Consider the following 12816-nt stretch of genomic DNA (forward strand, 5'->3'; position numbering starts at 1 on the left):
TCAGCTGGTAAACTGGTTGCTCAGCTGGTAAACTGGTGACTCAGCTGGTATACTGGTGACTAAGCTGGTAAACTGGTACACTCAGCTGGTAAACTGGTAACTCAGCTAGTAAACTGGTCGCTCAGCTGGTAAACTGGGGAGCTGCTGCTCCATGGTGGAAACTGAAGCTGAGGACGTAGATGTGGCATCAGCCTCAGTGACCACGTTTGTTGAAGTTGTTTTTGAAAGACAAAACATTTCTAAAGAAAGTGACCCAGAGTAGAGAAAAATCACCTTGATCAAAGTTAAGGCTCAGTATTCCTCAAACCTCAAACCTTCGTTGCCCTGACTTTGAGGAGCCTTTTATTTTGCAGACCAATGCCTCAAACAGGGGTGTTGGTGCAGTCCTCCTGCAGGAACCCCTAGAGGACCTACATCCGATTGCATTCATCAGTTGGAAACTCTTCCCGAGGGAAGTTCGTTACTCTACAGTGGAGAAGGAGGCTTTGACGATCAAGTGGGCCCTCGACTCTTTGACGTATCACCTTCTGGGCAGGAGTTCATTTTGCAGACGCATCATAAAGCTCTCTAGTGGTTGCAGCGGATGAGGGATACCAACGGTCGCATCACACGCTGGTACGTGGCTATGCAACCCTTCAGCTTTACAGTACAGCACATCCCCGGTAAGCAGCATGTGACAGCGGACTACTTCCCACGGGGGCAGTGAGAGTCTTGAAGGGAGGGAGATGTGATGACCACCTAGGCAGCCACACACATTGAGCCCAGTCTGGTAGCCTATTTCTTTATTTCATTTCATTTAATACATACTTTATCTGTAATACTTACCATTTCTTTTATGTTTCACATTTTTATTAAAGGGGTGCACACATTTAGGTGACTTATTTTTGTCACCTTGTTAAATTGGTTTGCTTTTATTTAATATACTTTCCTTTTGAGTTACCAGTTCCTGTGTGAGGGAGGCCCAAGCCCGCTCAGGAAAGAGTCCCAGCTGCCGTGGGTCTCCGCTGATGGGGCTAACTGGACCCTTCCACTGTAGCAGAAGATAGTGGAAGAAAGGTTTAGGTTTTCTACTGTTTTGCTTTATTTCGGTTTGCTTTTCTTTATTTAGAAAATTCTGATTTGTTAGGTTTTTTTCCCTGATGGGTTGCTGTTAGATTTGTACTAATTAGTTAAGTCTTTGTTGTTATTTCATTTTCCCCTTTTGTGTCAAGATGGTCTGATCAGCCAGTTTATATTTCCCCTTCTGTGTCGTTTGTTAGGTCAGTTAGTTTTCAGTTCCTGTTGTTGATGTTCTGTTTATTTGACCTCTTTTATGGGCCCAGAATTATTACTTTGGAATTTGTTTTTTTTAATATTATTATTATTTTTTGTAGATTAAATATGTCAAAGATTTTTCTTAAAAAAACCTCCTGTGCTGTCTTCATCCTTGTCCTCGGTCCCTCACAGAAGAACAAAAGCAGTTAGTAGCTCCCAGGACTGGATTCGTGACTCGGGGAGATAGAGCTTTTTCCTCCTGGAGTGGTCTCCCTCTTTCTGTGAGGTCTGCCAGAACCCTGGATGAATTTAAATCTCTTTTAAAAACTCATCTTTTAACATCTTTTAACTCCAGAGAGCACGATCGCTAGGCCAGGCTTTGCGCATCTTTTCTCTATTATTGTTCATTTTATTGTTATTCTGATGTTTTTTATGTATTGTTTATTTACCTTTGCAGCACTTTGGGTACGTCTTGGTGTGTGAAAGCGCTATAAAAAATAAAGATTGATTTGATTTCATACATAATGCTGTGTTTTTTAATAATAGAAATTTTATATTTGTCAAGTGCATGTTTGAATAATCACTCACACGTAAAAATTAATAGTAATGAAAAAATAATAAATAAAAAAAAAAAACAAAATTAAAAACCTAAATGTTCTTGGGCGCCCCCTAGTGGTGATGGGGCCCTAAGCAGGCGCTTAGTTCGCTTATGCCTCGGGCCGGCTCTGGTCTGGAAATGTGTAACATGGTGATCGGCTCTCCCCACAGGAGGAAGGGGGATGCAGAAAATGCCTCCTTGGTGTTGGCATGAAACAAGTCCAGTATTTTATTGTCTCTGGTGGGACACGTGACAGACTGTGTGTATGTTAGCAGAACAGATGATGGAGGGGAGTGATCTAAGTCCCCAGAGATGAGGAAGAGGGCCTGGGTAAGCTGTGTCTGTAGCCTGCTGGTGACCGCGAGCAGGGTGTCAGAGGCTACATCTGCATTAGCAGAAGGGGGCACGTACGCTGCTATCACAGTAACATGTAAACTCCCATTGCAGATAATATAGCCTCATGCTAACCGCTAGCAGTTCAGTGTCTCTGCTGCACAGCTGCTCGTCAAGTGCAGGGCCGGTTTACACCCCCTCACATTCACAAACACAGCTGGTCCCCCTCCTTTCGTCTTACCTCTGGTCTCCGTTCTGCCCGCCCGCAGTAGATGGAAGTTGTCCAGTAAAATGTCAAGGTCAGGTAAATCATGTAGCAAGGTCTCCGTCAGCTGGATGCTTTGGAGTTTCTTAAGCAGGAATTTGGAAAATCAGACGGTTTTTCAGCACCAACAAGTGCACATTTTTCTAAATGTCGCAGTCGGACCACATCAGAGCTGAACTGGTTTGGAAAGAGTACAGTCCGCTAGCGCCGTCCCTGATGAGGAACAGCTAATGGTCCCTGTAGCAGGAGTGGGTCCCGGCTAGCTTTTAGCCACCCAACATGGCGGCGGAAACTAACAGTGTGACGCCACTGACAATGATCCATTGAGAAATTGCCATGAAACCTGCACTTGTCTGTGGTGGTTGCTTAGCAACCATTTCAACATAAAGGACACATGGAAGTGTGAGGACAGTGGCGTTTGGAATGGATGGACCTATTAAAGGGCCTTCCGGGAGGCCTTGGTCAGCTGTCTTGTCCTGTTCTAAAGCTGTTTGGAGGAGACAACTGGAGGCCATCTTTAATTCTCTGGGGTTGATGGACACGTCCAGATTGCAGATCCGATTTAAGGGATGGCAAGGAAAGTTTATTCAATGACAGGGTGATTCAAAGTGCTTTTTAGAGACATTAAAACACCACAGCAGTAAAAAGATTTAACACAACGCAGCGGCAAGACACAACCATGAGTCTCTATTCCAACTTCTGTCCACAGACCAGACTTTAAACTAAAAACCAGCATTTTCATTGTGTTGATAAACCAGTAAAATCAGTTATGATAAAAAATGTACAACATACTTTTCTGTGTATATTACCATCACGTTTGGTGCAGGAAGAATCTGTAAAAATGGACGATTTAAAGGTAAACGCTTACAAACAAAAAAAAGAAAAAGCAAACAAAACGAACATCTGCTTTCCTAGTGGTGGAAAAATGCACCACATCAACCAATCAGAAAATTACAGGACGATGCAACACTTCTGGTTGCTGAGGAAGAGGAGAAGTTGTGGGACTGACTAAAATCCACCAAAAGCATATTGAAGTGCTGCCTCCTGGTGGACAGGAGGACTAACACATCCTAGAAATATCCAGCCTGTGACGTCCTCCCCATCTTCTAGTCCACAGTTTCTCAAATGGGGGTTTCTCAAAAAGTACACTAGGGGTACTTTGAGGCACTCCAGGGGGTACTTGTCTATGTAAACAATCTGATAATCCTATAATATCAATGAAATATCTGTACTTTTATGACGAAAATGTGTTATTTTGCCTTTACATGGCGTATTTTTATTCTGATAAGCTTCTCATGTCCATGTAAACACAGCTTGTTGTGGGAAAACCTGGAGACTGATGTTTACTGCAGCTGGATGTGCTTGAAAATCCACAACTTGTTGCTTATGTTTGATACGTTGATAGTGACGATGTTATTGAACACATCTCTGGAAGGAGAGAAAAACAACAGGAGAGCACGTTTATAACGTTTTAACACATTTCCAGTGAAAAGTGAAAAGATTCCCATGAATTTATTCTTGAATTATTGACATTTAACATGAATTATGTCCTGTTAACTTCGTCTCTGCACTGGTTAGGAGCTACTTGGCTGAAAAGTGATTCAACAGGGGGAACAAAGCTGAAAACGGTTTAAGAAACCCTCCCCAGGCTGTCTGGAGGCTGGAGGTGCTTTAGGACTACAGGTTGGCAGAAAATGGATCAGTGATTGACTGGAAGCATTTATCGGTGAACAATAAGATGAAGAAATCAGGGAGGAATCTGCTGCGAACGTGAGAAAAAGAGGTTTGCTGCTGAGTGTGACGTAATCCATCATGACTGGACAAAAGGCTTTAATAGTCACAGGTGATAAATGTGAGTCAGAGAGGAAAAAAGAAAATGAAGAGAACTGCAGTAACTTGATCTGTGATTAAATCTGGGAAATGAAAGTCAGTGAATATGGAGGAAGTGAGGCCAGAGCAGGCTTCAGGTGGAAGTTTAATGGTTGTTTTAAGCCACAGAGGCGGAGGTAAAACAGCTTCATCCTCCTCCATCTGCAGCTGTACAGATGTGAAATGATTACAAAGAAGAGCAAACATTCGATGCTACAGCAGAAATTGCCCTCCTTTGTTTTGTCTTTGGAAATAATTGGATAGCGGAGGAGCCCTCGGTGCCTGCAGCCATATTCAGATTGGCAGAGGGAGCGAGAATCAGCCGGTGACAAGGTGCTGCTGTGATTTATGGGGTCACCAGCCAGAGATGTGGAAACACCCATCTTATGCACGAAAAGCTGATTGCTAGAGGATTTTATTCTCAACTTATCCGTTGAAGTTGAAGATGGGAAGCCTGTTTTCCTGATCTGTTGTGTTTTTCTCAGTCTGCGTGCAGAGCGAGTAAAGACCGTCCACAGAAACTAAACCATTATCAGGTCACAGCAGAAGAAGAAGAAACTTCTGTCAATACGAGAAGCTGATTTCTGAAATGCACCTCTGCGGATCCTGTCTTTAATGACGACCTCTCCCCCGTTCCCCATGTGGCCGTTTTCATGAACCAGAATAGTTGGTGATCCAAATGAAAGCATGAAAGCACTGAATTGGATTTTCATGAGAACAATGCAGCAGTGAGGAGCAGGAGAGGCGGTGAATGAAGAAACATTAGGTTTTTGGAAATGGTCTCATAATCCGTGCAATTAAAATGAAGTGGCTGACAAAGTCGTCGGGCCGTTTCCTTTCACCGCCGTGGGACCGCTGGCGGCGTCATCCTCTCTGATCCTTTCACCAGCTCAGGACCAACGTTTGCTCCAGTAACTACAGCTGTGTGTCATGTGAAAAGTCCAACTCAGTTTGCATTTATCTGGATGAGAGGAAATATGAAGCTCATTCAAGCCTCGTCTAATTGCTTTGGTGGTGACGGAGCTGAGTCTTTTGTCCACATGTCAGAGATGAAACGCCCCATGGAGCTGAGTCCACGCTTCTCTTTTCAGTGATTACAGATCAGCTGAATCTGTGGCACCTTCCTCTGATGGCAGAATCCTCCCCGGTATGAAACTACAGACTGAATCGTCCTCTGATGCAGCCACTGTGGAGAATTTAATTTGGGAAACAGACTCTGCTGAGAGTTTCACTCTCACAGATGATGGATGAGCAGAAGTTTTTAGATGCAAAGAACTCTCACATTTAGGCCCGAGCACTTCAGTGGGTGATGTCCTTGAGGGAAGAGTTCTCCTTCACAATCAGTGTCCAACTAAGCAGAAAACAGGCAGACGTTACACTTTCATTTTCCAGCTGTGATGAATTTCTTCCAGAGTTCAAGGATCTACGCTGTCATTAAGCTGCACAGCTGAAAGATTTTTATCCCTGATTAAATAGAAATACATGGAACATACACTCACCATCCACCTAAACCTTGTCCTGGACCCCTTTTTTTCTCCAGACCTTTTTAATCCTGGTGTGATAGATGAAGCAGGTGGTGGAAACCTTCCTCAGAGGTTTTCTCCATGTTGACATGACAGCATCACACAGTTGCTGCAGGTTTGTCGGCTGCATCCATGATGAGAATCTCCCGTTCCACCACATCCCAAAGCTGCTCTACTGGACTGAGATCTGGTGGCTGTGGAGGCCGTTGGAGTCCAGTGAACTCATCGTCATGTTCTAGAAAGCAGGTGGAGATGATCTGAGCTTTGTGACATGGTGCATTATCCTGCTGGAAGTAGCATCAGAAGATGCTCCACTGTGGTCATAAAGGGATGGACATGGTCAGCAACAATACTCAGGTAGGCTGTGCTGGTTAAACCAGGCCACGGTGATAGCATTCTCTGTGGCATCGTCTCTAGAAGCTTCTACAACGTCACCAGATTTATTTCCATCCAATGTTGCATTAATTTTTCTCCAAGATCTTGTACTGATGATCTGAGTCCGAGCACTGCACAAAGCCTTCTCCAGAACATCGCAAAGATTCTCCACAGGGTTCAGGTCTGGACTCTGAGGTGGCCAATCCGTGTGGGGAAATGATGTATCCTGTTCCCTGAACCACTCTTTCACAGTCTGAGCTCCATGAATCCTGGCAACTTAGACCTGGCCCACTGCAGCAACCCCACATCATAGACTGCCCCCACAGGCTTTTACAGTAGCAATAGGCATGATGGATTTTCACTCTAGCCTCTTAATTCCTAATTTTGTGATCAGTTCTGTCTATTGACATTACCAAGTTTGAAAGCTTATAACTCAATGATTACTGGGTCAAAATTATTCAAAGACATCTCTTTTTTTTTGTACCCATTATTAAATAAATATAACTTGAAGGTGCTTTATGCATTTCCAGGCCATTTGGTTGACAATAAAAGCCTTTTTACCTTAAAAAAAATCATTTTTGTTCAACTGAATTTCAAACAAGGCTTTTGTTTTTTTTCTCCAAACATGTGAACATCAACAACAAACTATGTACAACAATATGAATATGAAAAACCAAAACTATTTACAAAGTCAATAAATCTCTCAGTCCCCATCTACAAACATCAGTAAGTCACTTCTTTGTGTGCCATCCAATGAAAAGGTTTCTGTTTGGCACAAAACACAAGGGCACATTGCATGTACTGCAACCAACCAACCAGGCGCATAAAGTCACACCACTTCTGTACTTTCTACTGTACACTCCTACCCACTGCTTCCATTCTACTTATTCATGTTTAGAATAATCATGGCAAAAACTGTTTTACATCATACTATACACGATAAAACAGAAAAGATAATATTACTCACACATTTAAAACATGGTCCAAGCATTCGGAAAAAAAAAAACTCTTTTTCCGAGACTATCTCGCAGGGTCTGCATACTTTTCCCCACAGAGTCTTCTTTATTTTGCTTGACAAGATGATTTACCATGATAACTGCTTTGTCAAGTGTCACACACCTGTTCTCTCTGCGCCACATCCGCCCTCTACCATCAGTGCAGCCTTGGTGCAATGGTTACGCTTAAGGCTGACTTATACTGGGTGTGTGTGCAGCATGTTAGGGCTGCGCCGCGGCCACCGCTGCTATTTGCGGCCATTTTAGTCAATGGTTTGTTTTATACCAGGTGCGCGGCAGCACGTATCACAAGCGTATCAGAAGCGTATCAGAAGCGTATCAGAAGCGCGTTGTCGCGGCGCTCCACTAAATTTACGTGCCGAGTCTAGTTTTGATGCTCTACACACCCAGAATGCGTCAATTTTTGCAATTCAGATAGGGACAGACAGGAAATCCGACACGAGAGCAATATACAAGCTTGGGGTATTTTTCAAAATAAAAGGGGTCTCAGTGTTTTTCTGTCATCATAGACGAGACGTTTATCCTGGAAGTGGAGAATCACAAAAGTCTCCACTTCTGTAATTTCGTGATCTTGCGGATCCTGTTAGGGGGACTGCGCTCGCCGGCGTTCCACGCATGACACGCGGCGCCACGCAGGTCAGAACAAAACCGTGGCGCAGCCGTAACATGACGCACACGCACCCGGTATAACCGGCGTTATTTATAATCTGCTCACACGGAGAACCTGATCATGCCCCATATTGTTGGACAGGGTTAGTGATTGGCTATAAGTATAAGTGATTGGCATGAATAACAACCTATCACCACGCATTTTTCAAAGACGCAAAAAAAGAAGCACATGCATTTTGGCTAGTCACGCAGGGAGCGCTTGTTGTGTATCTCCAGGTCTCCAGTGGGGACACTTTTATTTTTAAGCCAGACAGGTGAGAAGTATAAACCTACCCAACATCACCGGGTTCACAGAAAGGTCAAATTGCTGTCGTACTGGAAACTTTATTTTTTTTATGAAGGATTATCGAGACAGGCATTCATAAGGACTATACTGAAAAAAAATACATAACTTGGAATAATTTGGGGGGGAAACTTTTTTTGATATTTATGAATACTGGACACTTCTGGAAAAAAAGGGATACAACTGATCATGGAGTAAATCGATATTGTCACGTCATGACCATGAAATGGGTCGGAAGTCCCGTTAGCTTCATTGCTAGCCATAGCTGTTCTTTTACAAACTGTGTTTTGGTGTTTAGGAGTACTGTTGAATAAATTACTTGGCTCGATTGCAGAGAATCTAAGTTTTCTAACAAGGTTTGGCATGCCTATATTGACAAAAGTTTTATTGGAAAACTTTTAAGAGTTTATCGAACAAAATGGCGACCAATGATGAGGCTAGAAAATACTCTAACTCTTTGATGACACTGGGTGTGTCCCAAACCGCGCACTTCTATACTTAGAACACTACATTTAAGTGCTTAGTGCGCTGACACAGAAATTTCAGTAAAAACTCGGTGCACTGAAAGTACCCGGATGCTGCCCTAAACTCGGCCAAAAATCTAGTGCGAAACGATGGACACTACACGCACTAAACGGACGCCATCTTGCTGACGTAGCGGAAGGGGAGGGACTTTCAACCAGTTTTTCAGAGCTGGCAGCCACCGACTCAGCGGTACAGATGCAGGTGGAGGCCATTTTCTACTGTTATGAAGATATTTGATCATAATTCTAATATAAACTGCAGCATGCTTCTTATCTCTTCTATCCCTGATGACAGTTATGGATCTGATCATTTGTTGGAGGCTGCAGTAGAGTTAGCAACGTAAATGTTAGCAGTTTTATAGCCGATTTTGCGGATGTAGATGGGCTATAAGTGTTAAAAATGATTAATGCTATAGGTTCTGTATGTTTATTCATGATGGTTGAACCTCCAGATGAAGCACTGCGGGGCCTCTGGCGTAAACGAAATGGTCCTTGATCTGAAAACTGATTAGGAGACACCGCTGGTTAGAGAACCGGCCGGTTTCCATGGTAACGCTGACGAAGCCATAGCTGATTGTACATCATTTTAGATAAGTGTCTGCAAAGTACCCATAAAGTACATAATAATGTTTGCTTTTATATAAACTGCCTTTGTGTGTTCACCGTAGATCACTGTGGCATCAAACCACCGAGCCAGCAGTGGCACTGAGGCGTTTACCACCTGCGGGCTAGGACGCTGCTGTGGAGAAGAGGAGGCGGCAAGAGAGAAATGTTTTAATAAAAAGTTTAAATGTTTTCTGCATCCCTGTTTTAGCGTCTTCATTACTGCGTTTCATATTTTAAATGATGGTTTCTAGTATATCGGGTTTCCTGTTGCAGACGTGAACGTATCAGTGTAAACACCAATAAACACAATGTATAATGTAAAATACTTTAATTCAGTTAAGATATCTTTGCTTGTTTAAAAGCTGTTTTATTAGTGTTTTTAAATTACACTTTATACTAACAGGTATGTGGGAGACATGCTAAAACACATGAACGTGTGCTGATGGTTTCTATTGTTATCTACTGAGATAGATTAATACAGTGGAGGCCACGGTTCTTTGTTTCACTAATGAGGCCTTTTAAAAGGATTTAATAGCATAAAAGTATGATGACATGCAAACACGTATGTTAACGTGATTTTGGAAGAAAAAAAAAGGTATATATATATATATATATTAACGGAGCGGCGCTGCTAAACTGGTACGTTCCTACCGGTAAGTTCAGAACGTTAGTGCTCAGTTTGGATCAGCACTTACCCACGATAGTGTCACTACAGAAGGTAGAGCTTAGTGCGAACTACACACTACCTTCCAGCGCACTCATGTAAGTGCGCGGTTTGAGACACACTCATTATTTAAATTAGACAGCTGTTACTGTAATAAAACGAAGTATATCATGGCTTCCATCCAAGCTGCCTCACCAGCAGGGTGCTTTGTGTGCATACGAAGCCTCGAGAAATAAACTTGAAGTCGTCTTCACCATGTCTATGTGACCGATGTGTGATGTCTTCTCTGATTACGTGATTAACTCTCTTGGAGCTGGTCAGGTGTGAGTAACACCAGGTTTATTCTGCATCAGTAACAGACAGAGAGGAATGTCACCTCGTGCAGACAACAGCACATGCTCACTCTCATGGGAATCTTCCGCTACTTTGAGGATTACCCATAATTCCTTGCTGTCACTATTACGCTAAGGGATGTAGGTACATTTTACAACAGCAGGTATATATATGTATGTATATATATATATATATATATATATATATCACCAAACATTCTCGCCTCTTCGGGGAAAAGACTCCACGCGCCACTCAGGTGATCAGGAATTGTGTCTCAGGAGGAATTTAGCTCTGATGTGAAACAGGACGATAAGCTTGACCTTCATCTCTGTTGCAGTGATGAAGAGGAAGCAAAGCTTCAGATTTACCAGTTCGTTGATGTCCCTCTTCTCATCTGTGTTCATGAACTGGCTCTGTGGGGGGTTGGGTCCTTCTCTGACATCAGGTGAGAAGGTCAAAGGTCCAGCAGAGGCTCAGAGTTGACCTGCTCCTCCTCGAACTGATGAGGTGGATCCAGCACCCCAGGAGGATTTTCTCCTGAGTGCCCCCACCCCCAAGGTTTGAACCTGCAGGGCTGACCCAGGACTCACTGGAGGGAATAAACCTCACAGCTGGTCCAAGAGCAGCAGCAGGAGCTGGAGACAGGGAGGCCTGGATGGATGGCCCTAGACCTAAATGTAATGCTTTAAGTCATGGGTGTCAAACATATGGCCTAGGGACCAAAACCAACCCACAGTAGGGTCCGGAAGGAATGATCTGTAACTGTAGTATTTTAATAAATAAGTGTAGTTTCTAATTTGTCCATGCTAGGTTTCTTTTTTTGTTTTATTTATTCTTAATTTACATGAAAACAGAAAACCCTGAAGCAGACAGAAAGCCTGTTCCCATCACTGGGAGGGACGGCCTTGTTCTGAGTAACTGGTGGAGGAGTTTCACCCCGTCCACTAAATCTGCAAATGCCTTTTATGTTTTCCTCCATCTCTTTGGTGCATTTCTCATATCAGAATGAACATTCACACAGCAGTTAGTGCGTTTCTCAAAACAACTGGTACAAGCTGCAGAATCCGCTCACTTTCTAAAAATAGATAGTTCATTCCTGAAAAGCAAGAATTTACGTCAAAAAACCTGTCAGACCGTCCCAATGAAAAGCCGTCACCGCTGAGTACGAACAGGTTCTAAAATGGCTGAGTCCTGTTTTCATTATGACAGGCGGATCTGGAAGTGTTTTTAAGAAGAAAAGTCAACTCTAGAGACGCTAAATGCCTGAGACAGCACTACAGACCAGATGTGTAGCCATTTGAAAACTAGAGTAAAGTTCCAGGTTGGGGGTTGGTGGAATACACTTCATAAGCTCAAACTAAAGAGAGAGAAAGGGGCACAGCACCATGCATCCATAGATACGGAGGCAGAACCTTCAGGTACCAGACCCTCTCTACCTTCATCTTCTAACTTTCCTTCCTGATAAATCTTATAGCAGGTCTGTCTTGGTGACCCTGATCCATCCTTTAGTCCTGCTGCTAGAGGCCGAGGCTGCTGGGGGGCATCCCATGATGCACCGGGCTCCTGCTGGGGGGCATCCCATGATGCACCGGGCTCCTCTCTGCTGGGGGCATCCCATGATGCACCGGGCTCCTCTCTGCTGGGGGGACATCCCATGATGCACCGGGCTCCTCTCTGCTGGGGGGCATCCCATGATGCACCGGGCTCCTCTCTGCTGGGGGACATCCCATGATGCACTGGGCTCCTCTCTGCTCTCTTTACTCTCCGTGCAGAAACATCTGATGTTGTCATTCATGTGTTTCTCTTCTTTCTCAGCAGGAATCCCTGGATCAAAGTTCTGCTGCTGGTTGATCCCCAACCGGTCCAGGAAGATGGCCGTCCATCCTGGTTCTGGTCCCTCTGTGGATTGGTGAGTTGGATCAGGGCTTTTACTCTGATGTCCAATCTATGACGCCAGTATTGGAGCTCAACTGTGGTATTGGATCAGATCTGTTCCAGCGAAGGTGTGAAGAAGGGCGTAAGCATGTTACAACTTCACTGTCAGTCAGGATACTGGAGTTAAAAATGGATAAAACCTCCTGAAATGCTGCTTATACACAACAACAAGCAACGAAAAAGGCATGTGACAGTTTTCCTGGTGACATTCTGAACACATGAGACTTTTCTTGGGACTGGCCAGATGTTTATAAGATAATTCCTGGTCATTTATAGGGAAATCAAAGGTTGGACATGTTCATAGCAGGTCTAAATTCAGCGTGTGCATCGGGAATAAACTGACTGCAAGTGAAGGAACAATATGTGTCAGAGCCTGAGGGAAAAGCTGCAGAACAACACGTGAAACTGAACCCAGCTTCTCTGAAATGTGTCTCCTCTACTTGTTCCTGTTGAGCTCTCACCACTCATACAGCCGCTATTACATCTAATTTTAACTGACTATATATGTTGTATTTATGGATTTGCCTTCCAGGGTTTTTTTTTTTTTTGTTTTGTTTTTTTTTTTCGAA

General features: G+C 43.6%; 1 long non-coding RNA gene across 1 annotated transcript; it reads left to right on the forward strand.

The window, feature by feature from the left end:
* Window positions 1-1981: 1981 nt before the first annotated feature.
* LOC121650725 lies at window positions 1982-10434 on the forward strand. The gene is made up of 3 exons (XR_006012323.1): window positions 1982-1992; window positions 5077-5085; window positions 10317-10434. It is a non-coding gene; the product is annotated as an uncharacterized LOC121650725 (long non-coding RNA).
* Window positions 10435-12816: the final 2382 nt, after the last annotated feature.

Source organism: Melanotaenia boesemani, chromosome 12 (assembly GCF_017639745.1).
Source record: "Melanotaenia boesemani isolate fMelBoe1 chromosome 12, fMelBoe1.pri, whole genome shotgun sequence".
Lineage (NCBI taxonomy): Eukaryota > Metazoa > Chordata > Actinopteri > Atheriniformes > Melanotaeniidae > Melanotaenia > Melanotaenia boesemani.